This window comes from Natrix helvetica, assembly GCF_964273705.1.
Source record: "Natrix helvetica genome assembly, chromosome: Z".
NCBI lineage: Eukaryota > Metazoa > Chordata > Lepidosauria > Squamata > Natricidae > Natrix > Natrix helvetica.
The window spans coordinates 40732663-40746217 of record NC_138554.1 but is presented as its reverse complement, the minus strand read 5'-3'; the positions used below and the strand labels follow the sequence as shown (position 1 = coordinate 40746217).

Sequence of the window (13555 nt, the reverse complement as noted above, 5' to 3'; positions counted from 1 at the left end):
GAAGGAGCGCCCCCTCTGCCTCCTCCGCCCCCTCGAAAGGGCCGCTTTTGCTGCCTGCCTCTCTGTTGCCTGTCTGGGTATCTCTGCCTGGCAGAGAATCCCCCCTGGTACTGCCTGTTCCCTGAGTACCCCGCCTCTGATCCCCTAGAGGAGTCCTGACTCCGAAAGAAGTAGCCAGAGTCTTGACCCCGGGAGCTGTCTTGGCCTTGAAGAGCAGAACAGTGAAGGCTGGAACAACCCAGTGAATGTAAGCTTGGGAGGCGGCATGCCTTCATGCCTTCATCATCAGACAGCTTGCTCTCCCTGATCTCTCTCTCCTCACTTTCCAGGTCGCTGTCCTCCTGGGATGAGGCTGAGGAACTGGGAAGGTCTTCCTCCTGGACATCCAGGTAGTCCCGGGCCCTAGGAGGGGAAGGAGGGGCCCCCTGTGGCTGTGGCTGTTGGAATACCGCTGCCATGCATTGCTGAAAGGCCCTTATCATCATCTCCTGGAAATTGGGTGCCCCTATGGGAGGGGGCTGGCTCATGCCTCCCTGTGCCAGAGGAATGCCCAGGCCTGGAGATCCTGTGGGCAGGGCTGCTCCCACTGCAGAAAGTGAGGGGGATTGCTCCCCCTGAGCAGGGCCCCAAAGGCCAGAGGTGTCTATAGGGATCCTAGCTTTAATGGCTGGGTTCTCCTCTGTGGCTCCAATGGGGGAGGGAGTTCCTGGAGCCTGCCCCTCTGTGCCCATGCCTGGGTGCTCTTGTGACCGCTTGCCTTCTTGCAGAGCCTTTCCAAGGTCTGATGCCTTCGCTCTCGTACTTGGAAGGAGGCTTGGGAGGTTTCTGCCCCTCCTTCCCTTGGATCTGCCCTGGGGGAGAGGTGCTTCTGTTTTGATTTAGCCTTTCCTCCCCCCCTCCTATGGACAGTCTCTGGGAAGGCCACTGACCTGGTTGGATGCTCTTCTGCCCCTCCGGTGGGGCTGCTGGCTGGATTAGCAGCTGCCTGGCTTCCTTCTTCCTCGGACTGCTGGGCGCCGCCATCTTGGACCACATTTGCTCCCGGCTTCAAAATGGTGCCGCGCGGCTTAAAAGAAAGGGCGCGACTTTTAAAATGCTCACCTAGCCGCTGGGGCCTTCCGGAGCTGCCGCGCACCCTTGCCGCTTGATTCCGAGCCTCCTGCCTCTGTCTGGTGCTGCTGTGGCTAGGGATCTCCTCTTCGGCTCTTCTGGCCACATGGAGGGAGCGCGGCCGCTCCGCGGCGCTTGGGAAGGCTGCGTTTCACTGCTCAACCCCTGAGGGGAGAGGCGGAGCGGAGCGCTCCTGCATCTGGCAAACCTCCGTGGCAGGGCTTGCCTCCAGGAGGCTTGTGCCCTCTTTTCCTGCTTGCCCGGCAACAGTCCTCACTGAGTAACTCCGGTCTCACTCAGTGGCCAGGGCAGCGTGCCGTCCCAGGGGGGCTTGTGGCAGTCCTTGCTGGGATCAGATATAACGCGGCACTGAGAGGCAAAATTCGCGAATCCAAACCTTTTCCTTGCTTTGATTTGAATTTTTTTCTGGAGTATCAGAATGGTCAACCGTCCAGTGAGTGGACTGAGTCAATAACTGGGTAGCACCTGGTGACCAGTGGGCGTTCCCAAAGAGCTTATCTGACTCAGTCCAATCAATGAGAGGACAAGGTTAACCCAGTCTGGATACTCCTCTCCCTCACTATGGAGAAGAACAGATTCTAGAAGGCCGTATTTTAAATATTAAGCAAAAATCAAGAACACAAGGGCATAACCCCAAATTGACAGAAGGGAAGTTCAGAAATAATGTTAGAAAGTATTACGTCACAGAAATAGTAGTGGAAGCTTGGATCCAATTTCCAGTACAGGTAGTCAATCAACATTAACTAAGTTCAAATGTGCTTGGGATAAACAGTTTTGTGTCATCACAAAAAAAGTAATGAATGAATAAATACATTTTTTTAAAAAACACCTCAAAAGGTTGACTTGATGAACTAGAAAACTTAAAAAACTAAAAAAAAAATTCTGCAGTTACCTTTCAATATGTCTGTTTCTAGATTTCACTACTAAAATAACCAGGATTGGAAAAAATATGAGATAGTCCAGTATGACAGGAATTTAGGCACATGGGATTTTCCAACTCCAACCAAAAAGCTGCCCTGCTATATTGTTGTCAATTAGCCAACATAATTCCCTATTTTATGCCAGTTTTATATGTTTTTATTTCCCTTAAAATTGACAACAAACTATTTCCAGCACAGACCGCTTGGCGGTGCATAATTTAGTCCAAACTAGTATCTTCATCATCTTGCTCAATTTTTTATCTTTAAATATGCAGCTATCTACTTTAAATTAATGATGCCATAATATAACAGATCCAATAAACACAGAACCAGTAGCTTGGCAAATGTGCTCCTTAATATCATGTTGCCCCAATTCAAAGATTTAGAACATAAGTACAGGGTGTAAGTAGTTAGACCTTTCCTATATTGGAAAAGCTAATTATTTACCTATAACTGGAATTATTTGAATTCCACCTATGGATTTATACATACAAGTATGCTTCTGGAAAGAGACTGCTCAGAATCTACCAGAGTCCCACCTTCCTTGTTACGTGACTAGAGATTGCCACTTCTGGAATACTCAGTTCCTATGAGATCTACACTGTAGGAACACAGACATCACTAACACCATGAGGTAGGTGGGCAAGATGTATGAATTCACAGACGATCACATCAAGTAGTTTAGCTGCAAAAATTCTCACCAAAGTTTTTGCAATTCAACAGAAAGGATGGTGATAGTATTTAGTTTATTATATGTAAAGTCTCATAGACATAAACTGATCTTTTTAAAAAGGACTGTCGTCTCAAACACTGTATTCCTCTGGTAGGAAAGACAAAGATAATAACATGGACTGCAAGTAGATGCTAAGCCAAAATAACTGTTTGGCAAATAGATAATACCATGAAGGAAGTTTTTATTTTTGTGAAATTTGACAAAGGTTTTAATCCTAGTTGTGTAAAAAGCTCTTACGAAGGCCTTGTAACAAGCCAAGAAGACCTCCTTTAGTTTGGCTGTCAAGATTTTGAGACAAGATCAACCTCAGTGTTTATTTGTTTTTGTGAGTTATAGCCAGTCTTTTGTACAAGAGCTATAGTGGAATGCCAACTAGTAATAAAATATTGTTGAGACTCTTCACAAGTGGTTCTGGTTGCTTTTTCCTGACATTAATTTCAGCTCCTCTTGATCTCTCTCTCTCTCCAGCCTAGTTGAAGAGTCTCCCACAGGAGCTCAAGGTGCCTACATAATGCCCCCTCCATTTTCCCCCAACAGACTTTGAGATAGGTTTGATTGAGAGAAATACAGAGAGGATAGACTAGAATCTGTGTCTCTACACTCCTGGACCAATATCTTAATCAATACGTGGCTTGGCTCACAAAGGCACTTGGTACAAAAAACAGCTGTGAACTGAAGTCTTCATTCATGAGTGACTGACTGGGTACAGTTGAGCTGGTCAATCAGAACACTTATGGTCTATTGTCTATAGTATGCCAAAATAAAAATGAAATGAGGAATACATCAGGGCCACATCTACAAAGTGAGATGTAAAAATGAAGCAGATTTTACATCAATTTTTTTTTATTGACTAGATAACCATAGCATTGGCTAATGCAATCTGGGCAGTTTGATCTCAGAGGAAGTTTTCAAAAACTTTGAATGCCCTAAAACCATTAATAGATCCAGCCATTCTGCAATGCTCCCAGAACAGAATAAGCTCCTTGGAATAAGGATTCCCTTCTTGGATATGGAAATATCAGTAATATCAGACATATATCAGAGAGGAAACACAAAGGTACAGCCAAGCCTTGATAAGATTATCTGTTAATTATTGACACAAAGTTGAAGAAAGATACAAAACTATGTGATAACTGAATTTAAAGAGATGGTGTGCATGTACCAAACTTGTAAGGGGCAAATCTGAAGATGGGTCAAACAGAAATAGTTGGAAGTCAATGTAGTCCTTCTCCTGTTGTTGAGAAGATAAACATGGTAGAAGGAAAGTGATTGTCCTGGAAGCACAGAAGCACTGCTCCTAAAGCCATTAGATTTCAACAAGGAACTTTATCAAAGGCTTTTTGGAAATTCAAGTATACAGTTCTGATGGAATTATCTTCATCCAATTGTATATAAACACTTTCAAAATCTCAAAAAGTTTGGTCACTCTAGATTTATTTTTGTAGAATCCATGATTTTTCTTCAGAAACACTTATTCTAGCAATTTATATAGAAGACACACTAACCTAAACAGCCTGTAATTCTCTGGGTTTTTCTAGGTCCCTTTTTCAAAACTAATGCCACACTATCTTCCAATTCTCAAGCTCTTGAGAAATATTACCCAAGCAACCATTTTTAGACAGATTGTGACGCTAACAATTGCCCTGCCAGTTCTCATTATAGGACTAGACCTACAGAGTTACCATCATCTGCTTCCTAATTACAAAAGGAGCCTCAGATCCTCTTCAGTAAGACTTCTTGGATGGATTTTATGTCTAAGCAATAGAGGACAATAAAGAGATGACAGAACTGCTTCATTTTTTTTATTTCGTTAATTGCTTGGGACTATGAGATAGAGTGAGATGGGGAACATATATCAATGATAGGTGAGTGGAAGAGATTTGATGGGAGGGTGGCAGTTGAGGCACTGGCTGAAAAAGTGGGCAGGATATAGGCTGACTTCCCTTACTTTCAGGTGGCCTCCTAACCCGGGAAGTCAAAGTAGGACACCAACCTAAAGGCAGTGCTTTGTAACTTCAAATTCAGCTGCTCCTAAAATATGCTTATATAGGATTTAATCCTGAATGACAGCACTGACCATCTTTATTGAGATCTGGCTGAGTGAAGAGAAAAGAAATACCTTCTTATTATAGAGGCATTTGGAATCTGCATTTCATCATTCCCCTTTTCCTTTTTTTCTTTTTTCTTTCCACAATTTCACCCTTTTTTACAGCCAAAAGGTGAAATTCAGGAAATGCTAGACGTCTGAACATAGCTGAAGCTATAATAGTTGTAGAATCTGCTGCTTAACAACTTGTCCCAAAGACTGACTCACAAATGGATGAATTATTGTAATGAGTCTGTTTAGCAAATGTTTGCAGGGTAGACAGCAGTCTGCTGCACATTCTTTCTGAAAGTAGAATAAAGGGATAAAGATTGCCCATCCAAAGAAGGAATTATATTTTCTTCCCTGCCAGACTTAGCTTGGCAAAGCAAAAAAATATGGAAGCTTGTCACTTGATCTCCCTTTCCATTGACAAACAAGTCAATCAATAACTATTAAGCACAATAACTAAAGGAACTTGAAAGTTCAGAGGCAACACCCAGATACTAAAGACAAACAATATCCGGTTAGTTCTATTAAGACCCATAGTAGTGTGCTTTCAGGCCTTGAGCTGCTATGGATAGAAAGTCTGGCCTAATTCAGTAACACACTTTTACAGGATATGGATAGCGATATGCTCAACTTTTATACAGCTATTTCAACAGCAAGAAAAAGTTCATTGGTTATTCTGCAGGCAAAAGATACAGTTCTTGGTCTGTTCATGACACTACTTACCTGTTAGATTGCTCAACAGTCTGATTCATAAGGCTATCTACAGATTCTGTCTTCTAATGACCCTCCAATTTTCTTCTTTGCAGGTACAATTCCCACAATTCAAAAGGAGGAAGAAGGAAAGTCCTTATGAAGGAAAATTGTTGCTAGACTCTCGATTGATATTAATAACTATTGGCTAGTGTTGGATAGTTGATACTTAGTCAAGGTAAAAAAGCAGCGCTCCAGCTGCAGCTCTCAGATGAAGAGATTATCTTGATCTTTCCCAGTTTCAGTTTAAATTTCAATATGGAAAGCAGATGTGCCCTTGAAGACATTGTTGAAAAACAGAACGAGAAAAGAAAGGATTCTGGAAACTTCAGCTTTTCACCATGACCATGTTATATTGTAGGAATACGTGGGAGGTCTTCAGTTATTCTGTATTTATCTTTCTGGTTGTAAACAGAAAACGAAAGACAATTTTCTCTATATTTTGTGAAGCAACCTGGGAGGTTCTATCTTCAAGGCTCTATCTTGCCTCCACGTTATTCTCCTTCTAATAAAGTAACTAGGAAAGATCATTTGCAGGTTTGAAAGTAGTTGTTGTCAATATGCCAAAAGCACTCAGGTTTATTTTTCCTTTTCTGTGGATCCAGAGCTGGACATCTCCAAATTCTCATTGTCTCTAAACTAGAAAGAACTCCTAAATAAATGGACAGGAGAGTTCAGGGAGCAGTTTATGAAGCAGTCCATAGCAAATTAACAATTTTCTTAATAAATAAATGATTTAAACCATAAATTTATATCTCCTGAGGGAAAAAACAAAAGGAAGTATAAGCCTTTAAAATGATGTGCCTTTACAAAACCAATGAATAAACACCAGTATGAGTTACAAAGCTTGTAGCACATTTGTGTTCTTATCTTAGAACATTCAGACATATATTTGCAGGATCCCTTGAAAAAGAAATCAGAAGACTGGAGGAATAAGTGCTCACATTTTAACTTGTAAGAGAAAATGAAGTTTTATCTATTCAAAAGAAGGAGACTTACAATAAAAACCAATAGTGGAAACATCATTTCATAAGGAAGACAATTCAACAAAAGAAGAAGCCCACTGAATATGAATGAGAAAAAGATGCAAGAGATAGGCAAGATACTCTGCACCACTGGACTTTTGAAATGGCTCTAAGTCTTTGCAGAAGAAGAGATAGGAGAAGTACCATATTTTTCGGAGTTAAGACGCACCAAGATTTTAAAGAGGTAAAAAAAAAATTTAAGTTTTTGCCCTCCCTGGCCCCCAGGAGCACATTGCAGGCCTCCCAAACCCTCTGAAAACTGAGGCATGCAGAGAGTTTGGGAGGTCTGCAAAGTGCTTCTGGGAGCCGCGGAGAGCAAAAATGCGATGTATGGGGGCTCAATCATCTTAAAGGGTAAGCTTTTATCTATCTCAAATCCGCTTTTCTCTACCCCTCACAACGGCAGGGCAGGACTAAACATATCTCTCCGTGCTTTATTTTTTCCTCCCTTCCCCTTGACCAGCGACCACACAGAGCCGCTTGGCCCAAGGAGCGGCAGTCGTCTTACTTCTTCTCTTCAATGAGGAGAGAAGGACACATGGGGGCTGCTGAATGGCGGCTGCTGCGCTCGACCGGGAATTTCCCATTGGGCGAGGAGGGGTGGGGATCCCTTCCATTTGGATTAAAGGTTCCTCGTGGTGGTGCCAGAGCAGCAAAAGGGAAGCCCAAAGAATACAACCTGGCAAGGCTGCCTCCTTGAAAAACCGAGCTTGTTCACAGCCCTCTTCCAAACCCCACTTTCTTAGTCTTGGTGTAAAAGCAGGTGCCAGGCTCCCAGCTACCATATCTCTTTGCTGCATGATAGATCCGGCAGATTGGAAGTGAGGGGGGAGAAAGAGAAGAGGAACAGTCTCCTCTCCATGAGGCTTTTCTCAGGACACTAGATTGGGAAGTTAAAAACTTGGAATGGGATACAATTAAGCTCCTGAGATCGCTTCACTGCCACCTCAAAACACTGTTACCACGATCTCTGCTGCCTGGAACTGCCCGAGAAGGGACAGGTGAAGTGGGTTCTGCAGAGATCGCTATAACAGCATTTTTGGGTGGCAGCACAATGATCCAAAGCCAAAGCCTTTGAATCAAGTTTGATTGTACCCCATTCCAGGTTTTTAACTTCCCAATCTAGTGTCCTGAGAAATCTAGCATCTCTGAGGCACCTCTCATTTGCAGGAGGAGGAGGAGGGCGGCAGCAACTGGGAAAGAAAGCTGCGCTTGCAATCTGCCGAAAACTGCCGCCTGAAAAGCACGGCTTTCTTTCCCAGTTACTCAGCGGCTTTTGTATATGCCACCCTCCTTCTTCTCCTGCAAATGAGAGGTGGCTCAAATATGTTAGATTTCTCAGGACGCTAGATTGGGAAGTTAAAACCTGGAATGGGGTACAATCAAGTTTGATTCAAAGCCTTCTGCCCCATGGAAAAAAGAGCAGCTCCACTTTCACGCTCTCCCCACTGATGCTGCTCAGCCTGAAACATGAGGATCATGAAAGAAAGCATTTTCAGGCCGAGCAGCAGCAGCAGGGAGAGCACACACACCCTGAGCTGCAGGAAGCGGCTGCCAGCAATTCAATTCAATTCAATTCAATTCAATTTATTTGTGCTTCTAGACCGCCCCCTCTCCCAGAAGGGACTCGGGGCGGTGTACAGTCCATAGAGAATATCACAAAAATACAATAAAAAATTAAATATGTACAGTTTGGAGGAGGTTAAAATGCAATTAAAAGAACTGTACAAAGCTGAATAAATATAATTTTTTAAAATCCCTAGAACAGACACAACAGATTAAAAAACCCTAAAATAACCAGATAATAATACATTTGCCAGGAGGGACAGTTGTAATTATGCCAGGCCTGCTAATCGGAACAGGTGAGTCTTCAATTTTTGCCGGAAGGAGCGGAGGTCAGAAGTGGTTCTAATGTCGGGGGGGAGGTCATTCCAGAGGGTTGGGCCCATCACAGAGAAGGCCCTACTCCTTGGTGTCGCCCGTTGGCATTGCCTAGTGGACGGCACCAGGAGAAGTCCGTCCCTGTGTGAGCGAATTGGCCGCAGGGATGTATGTGGGAGGATGCGATCCCGCAAGTAACTAGGTCCCGTGCCATGGAGCGCTTTAAAGATGGTAATCAGCACCTTGAAATGCACCCGAAAAACCACAGGTAGCCAGTGCAGCTCGCGCAGGAGAGGTGTTACGTGGGAGTACCTCGTACTCCCCATCACAGCCCACGCGGCTGCGTTCTGAACCAACTGCAGTCTCCGGGCGCGTCCCAAGGGCAGCCCCATGTAGAGAGTGTTGCAGTAATCCAGGCGGGACGTCACCAGCGCATGAGTGACCGTGCGTAGGGCATCCCGATCCAGTAGGGGGCGCAATTGGCGCACCAAGCGAACCTGGTGGAACGCCCCCCTCGCCACGGCTGCCACATGGTCATCCATTGACAGCCGGGCATCAAGGAGGACGCCCAAATAGCGCGCCCGTTCCACAGGGGGCAATTGTTCGCCCCCTATGGCCAGCGATGGAATCAGCTGGCTGAACCGAGGTGCCGGTAGCCACAGCCACTCGGTCTTGGAGGGGTTGAGTTTAAGTCTGTTGTTCCCCATCCAGACCCCGACGGCTTCCAAGCACCGGGACATCACTTCAACAGCCTCGTTGGGGTGGTTTGGGGTTGAAATATACAGCTGAGTATCATCAGCGTAGAGGTGATACTCAACCCCAAAACCACGGATGATCTCACCCAGCGGCTTCACATATGTGTTGAACAGGAGAGGCGAGAGGACCGACCCCTGTGGCACTCCACAAGTGAGTGGCCTCGGGGTCGACCTCTGTCCCCCTGTCAACACACATTGCCTCCGGTCGGAGAGGTAGGAGCCGAACCACCGCAAAACGGTACCTCCGACTCCTATCCCCTCCAACCGGCGCAATAGGATACCATGGTCGATGGTATCAAAAGCCGCCGAGAGGTCTAATAGGACCAGGATAGAGGAACAACCTCTATCTCTGGCCCTCCAGAGATCATCGACCAACGCGACCAAGGCTGTCTCTGTGCTGTGCCCGGGTCGGAAGCCGGACTGGCGTGAGTCTAGATACTCGGATTCGTCAAGGTGTTGTGGAAACTGCTGCGCCACCACATTCTCGACAACCTTCGCTAAAAACGGAAGGTTGGAGACTGGACGATAGTTAGCTAGCTCCATTGGGTCGAGTGCAGGCCTCTTAAGTAAGGGTCTCACCACCGCCTCCTTCAAGGCGGCTGGTAAGGATCCCTCACCCAATGAGGCATTCACCAGGCCCAGAAGCCAGCCTCGGGTCACCTCCCAAGATGCCAGTACCAACCAGGAGGGACACGGGTCCATTAAACATGTGGTGGGTCGCAGCCGTCCACGCAACCTATCCAAATCCTCGGGGGCAACAGAATCAAACTCCTCCCATGATGGTCTCACAAGACTCGCTGTTGGCGGCCCGTCCGGTCCACTGAGGGGGGCCCATCCGCTCCGGATCTGAGCGACTTTATCCTGCAGATATTCCCCAAACTCCTCTGCTCTGCCCTGCAAGGGTGCCCCTTGCGTCCTCTGTGACAAGAGGGAGCGGGTCACCCTAAACAGGGCGGCAGGGCGGTTATCCGCGGACGCAATAAGAGCAGCGCAATATCTACGTTTGGCCGCCCTTAATGCCACAAGGTAGGTCCGTAAATAGGCTCTTACCTGTGTTCGATCAGATTCGGAGCGTGAGGACCTCCACCTGCTCTCCACCTGCAATGACCTCAGAGTGAAGACGTTGTGAGTGGAGAAGGCTCAACCCCCTCAGGAGCCGCCAAGCCCTTGCCACCTCTCTGATACCCGTGAGGATCGTGGAGGAAAGCATTTTCAGGCGGAGGATCCCCTTCCCGATTCAAAAAACAGTGCATGTGGAAGGCACTGCCACCTGAAAGCTCTTTCCTCCACGATCCTCACATTTCAGGTGGTGGATCTGGCCAGGAGAAAATAGAAGGCGTGTCTGCGGTGGGAGGAAGCTCAACGGATGTCAGAGGAGTGGCAAGCACTTGGCAGCTCCTGAAGGGGCCTTCAAAAGGCTTTCAATGCAATCCCTGGGCCGCTTTGGGAATCAGACTCTATGTGGAAGTGAGGATCCACGCCGCCTGGAACCACCCAAAAATCCGACGCACGGACAAGATGGGCAGGGCTACATTCGGAATATAAGACACACCCAGATTATAAGACACACCCAGATTTTCACCCTCTTTTGGGGGGTAAAAAGGTCCATCTTATACTCCGAAAAATACAGTACATTGCTGAAACATACTAACCATCTAGGACAGTAACAGATTCCTGGTTAGATGAAGACATCATGTCATCTTTCAGAGGCATGAAATTGTAATAATAAGAAACTTCAACTATGCCACCAGCTTTTTGAAAACAAATGTGTTCTTTAGACAAAAATTTTATCTTAATGATAAACCTGCCTCACATATGTACCATATTTTCCTGCAAGTAAAACATTTCAATACTGTTATTTGTAGCATATCATTGAAACTGAATTACAGCTAGGAACTGCATAGATGATAATATCATAGTACCATAAAAGCAATATACTATGTACTTACATAAAAGCTCATCCACCATGGATGCATATGCATAAAATTTACAAAACCACTCCAAAACTGTGAATAAAACCACTTAAAATGGACAAGATCTGGTCAGTATTTTCCAAGTACGAAAATGGGAAAAGCTGGATAACAAGATCATGGACACCTAAGGCAAGTTATGTATCAACTGCCAAGTTCTATTTTTCATTGTGTTGACTTAAAATTGCTTATTGGGAAATTCTAATTCTTCCACTGCCCCTGTAATAATGAAAACAAGTTTGTCAAACATTTAACTATTTGGAATCCTAGAATACTGTTCCCTACAGTATGGACTGATTCCTATCTAAATATTATTAATAAAGAGTTTCTGATAATTTAATGAAAATAAACAGATAAATAACAAACAAAAAAATCCAATTCTTCACTGAACACACTGAATCAATATTTACTGGCCTTTTGTGAGTATACAAAACTTAAGATTTAATAACCAGTGGTACTTGGCCTATTGAACAATTCCTGCAGATATTTTGGCATTCCTATTTAGACTATCCTACTTAAAATGCTTCATTCAAATTATGCCATAGATATCAGTTAGCTTAAAGTTACAGTTTTGCTTTGGCTTTTGCAAATGCAGTTTCTTCTGCTACATCCATTCAGTTTGATGAATTTGTGTATTTAAAATTATTGTCATGTCAAAGGAGTCACATTTGTTTCAAGTTTACCTTTCAGACAATTACCCTGACATTCTCTTGTAGAATTTATTGGTGCAATCCATTAATTAATTATTCAGTTGGGAAAATGACAGAGTGGACAAAGTTGTCATAGCTTGGTACAAAAGCAGCAGTGAAAAGCCTCTATTTCCTTTCTTCTTATATCTTTTCCAAACAAAAATTTCTAAGTACTACATATATCTGAAAAAACTTTATTAATAAATGCATACACAGCAACAAAATTATTATTGTTCCATGCATTTCTTCCAGATGCTTAGTTCGGGTTTGATATTTCTGTCCACTTCCTTCCCAAACATCTTGGATTATTAAAGATTCTTTATAAAACACTAATAAAGATGGCCTTTATTCCAGTACTAAATTTAATTATGATGTTTATCACGTCAATAACATTCCAGTAGAAGATAATATTTGTAGCTCAGGACTAAACTGTGGAGTTTTTGGTGCTCTCTGAGCTAGCTGTTTGTTTGCAAATATTTCATTACCAAATGAAATTGATGAAGTTACCTAGTTGGGTAATAAAATATCTGCAACCAAGCAGCGAAGCTAAGAGCATTAAGAATTCTATCAATAACATTTTTGGCTTGATAAATTCAGAAGAATTAGCCCCTTGATTCAAGATGGATTGTGTATATATAGTACTAGCAAAAATTAAGGAATTTCCTTTTGCGAGGAATGTTCATTAAAAACGAAAGATATTCAGAAGTTCTAAACATGTTTAAAAAAATGGGAAAAGATGGTTCCCTAAATTAAATCCACATAGTCACTTTTTCAATCTTTATGTTTTAGCATGCCTTCTATGATGAGTAAAATTAGATAATATCAGAATTGCGGAAGAAAATATGCCCATTTAAAAAAATATATGGTGGACCTATTTGGCTAAATCCATCATCTAAGACAGGTGTGTCAAACTCAAGGCCCGGGGGCCAGATCCAGCTCACAGGGTACAGTGAAGGACTGCCTTGCAGTGCTTCTGCCAGCAAAAAAAGACCTCTGTTTTCGCTGGCAGAGGGTTGCAGGAGGACATGGCAGCTGAAAATGGAATCGGGTGCTTGTTTTTATTGGCAGAGTGCTTGGGCTACCACAGGCACCCCCGACATAAATGATGTCAAGCTGGCCATGCCCATCTCAGCCACACCCACCCTGGCCCTGATGCAATCCTGATGTGGCCCTCAATAAAATTGAGTTTGACACACCTAGTCTAAGAAGACAAAGGAAAAACATTAATAAAATTACAACATTTTGAAGACGACGTTTTAGAATGGATTTACAACAATATAGGAATTAAATATAAAACATACCTAGTATGATTTATGCTTATCCAACTGCCATAAAAAAGGAAGAAATTTGGTTTTAGCAAAAAAATAAAAAAACTCATGGAAAACATTTCATAAATGTTATTTAATATCAAGAAAACTTAACATGGTAAATTCTACTGTAAATTTCATGTAATGGAGGAAATGTAAAGTAATAGATACATATACGGTAATCTTGTAAATGTCCAACTGTTTGGGACTAAAATCTTTATTAAAGTAAGACAAATTGCAACTGAGAATATTAAATCAAAACCTAACTTTATTAAACTTTTTGACAATCCAAATGATAC

General features: G+C 43.6%; 1 protein-coding gene across 6 annotated transcripts in view; it reads right to left on the bottom strand.

Annotated features, from left to right (window-relative positions):
* Window positions 1-13555, bottom strand: part of SPOP (speckle type BTB/POZ protein) — a 75427-nt gene that overhangs the window by 27894 nt on the left and 33978 nt on the right. The window contains exon 1 of one of the 6 annotated variants that reach the window (XM_081932081.1): window positions 5603-5624. The exons of the other annotated variants lie outside the window; for them this stretch is intronic. The gene's annotated coding sequence lies outside the window, so the exon portion shown is untranslated. Of the gene's footprint in view, window positions 1-5602; window positions 5625-13555 lie in introns of those variants that run through there. 6 annotated transcript variants of the gene reach the window in all.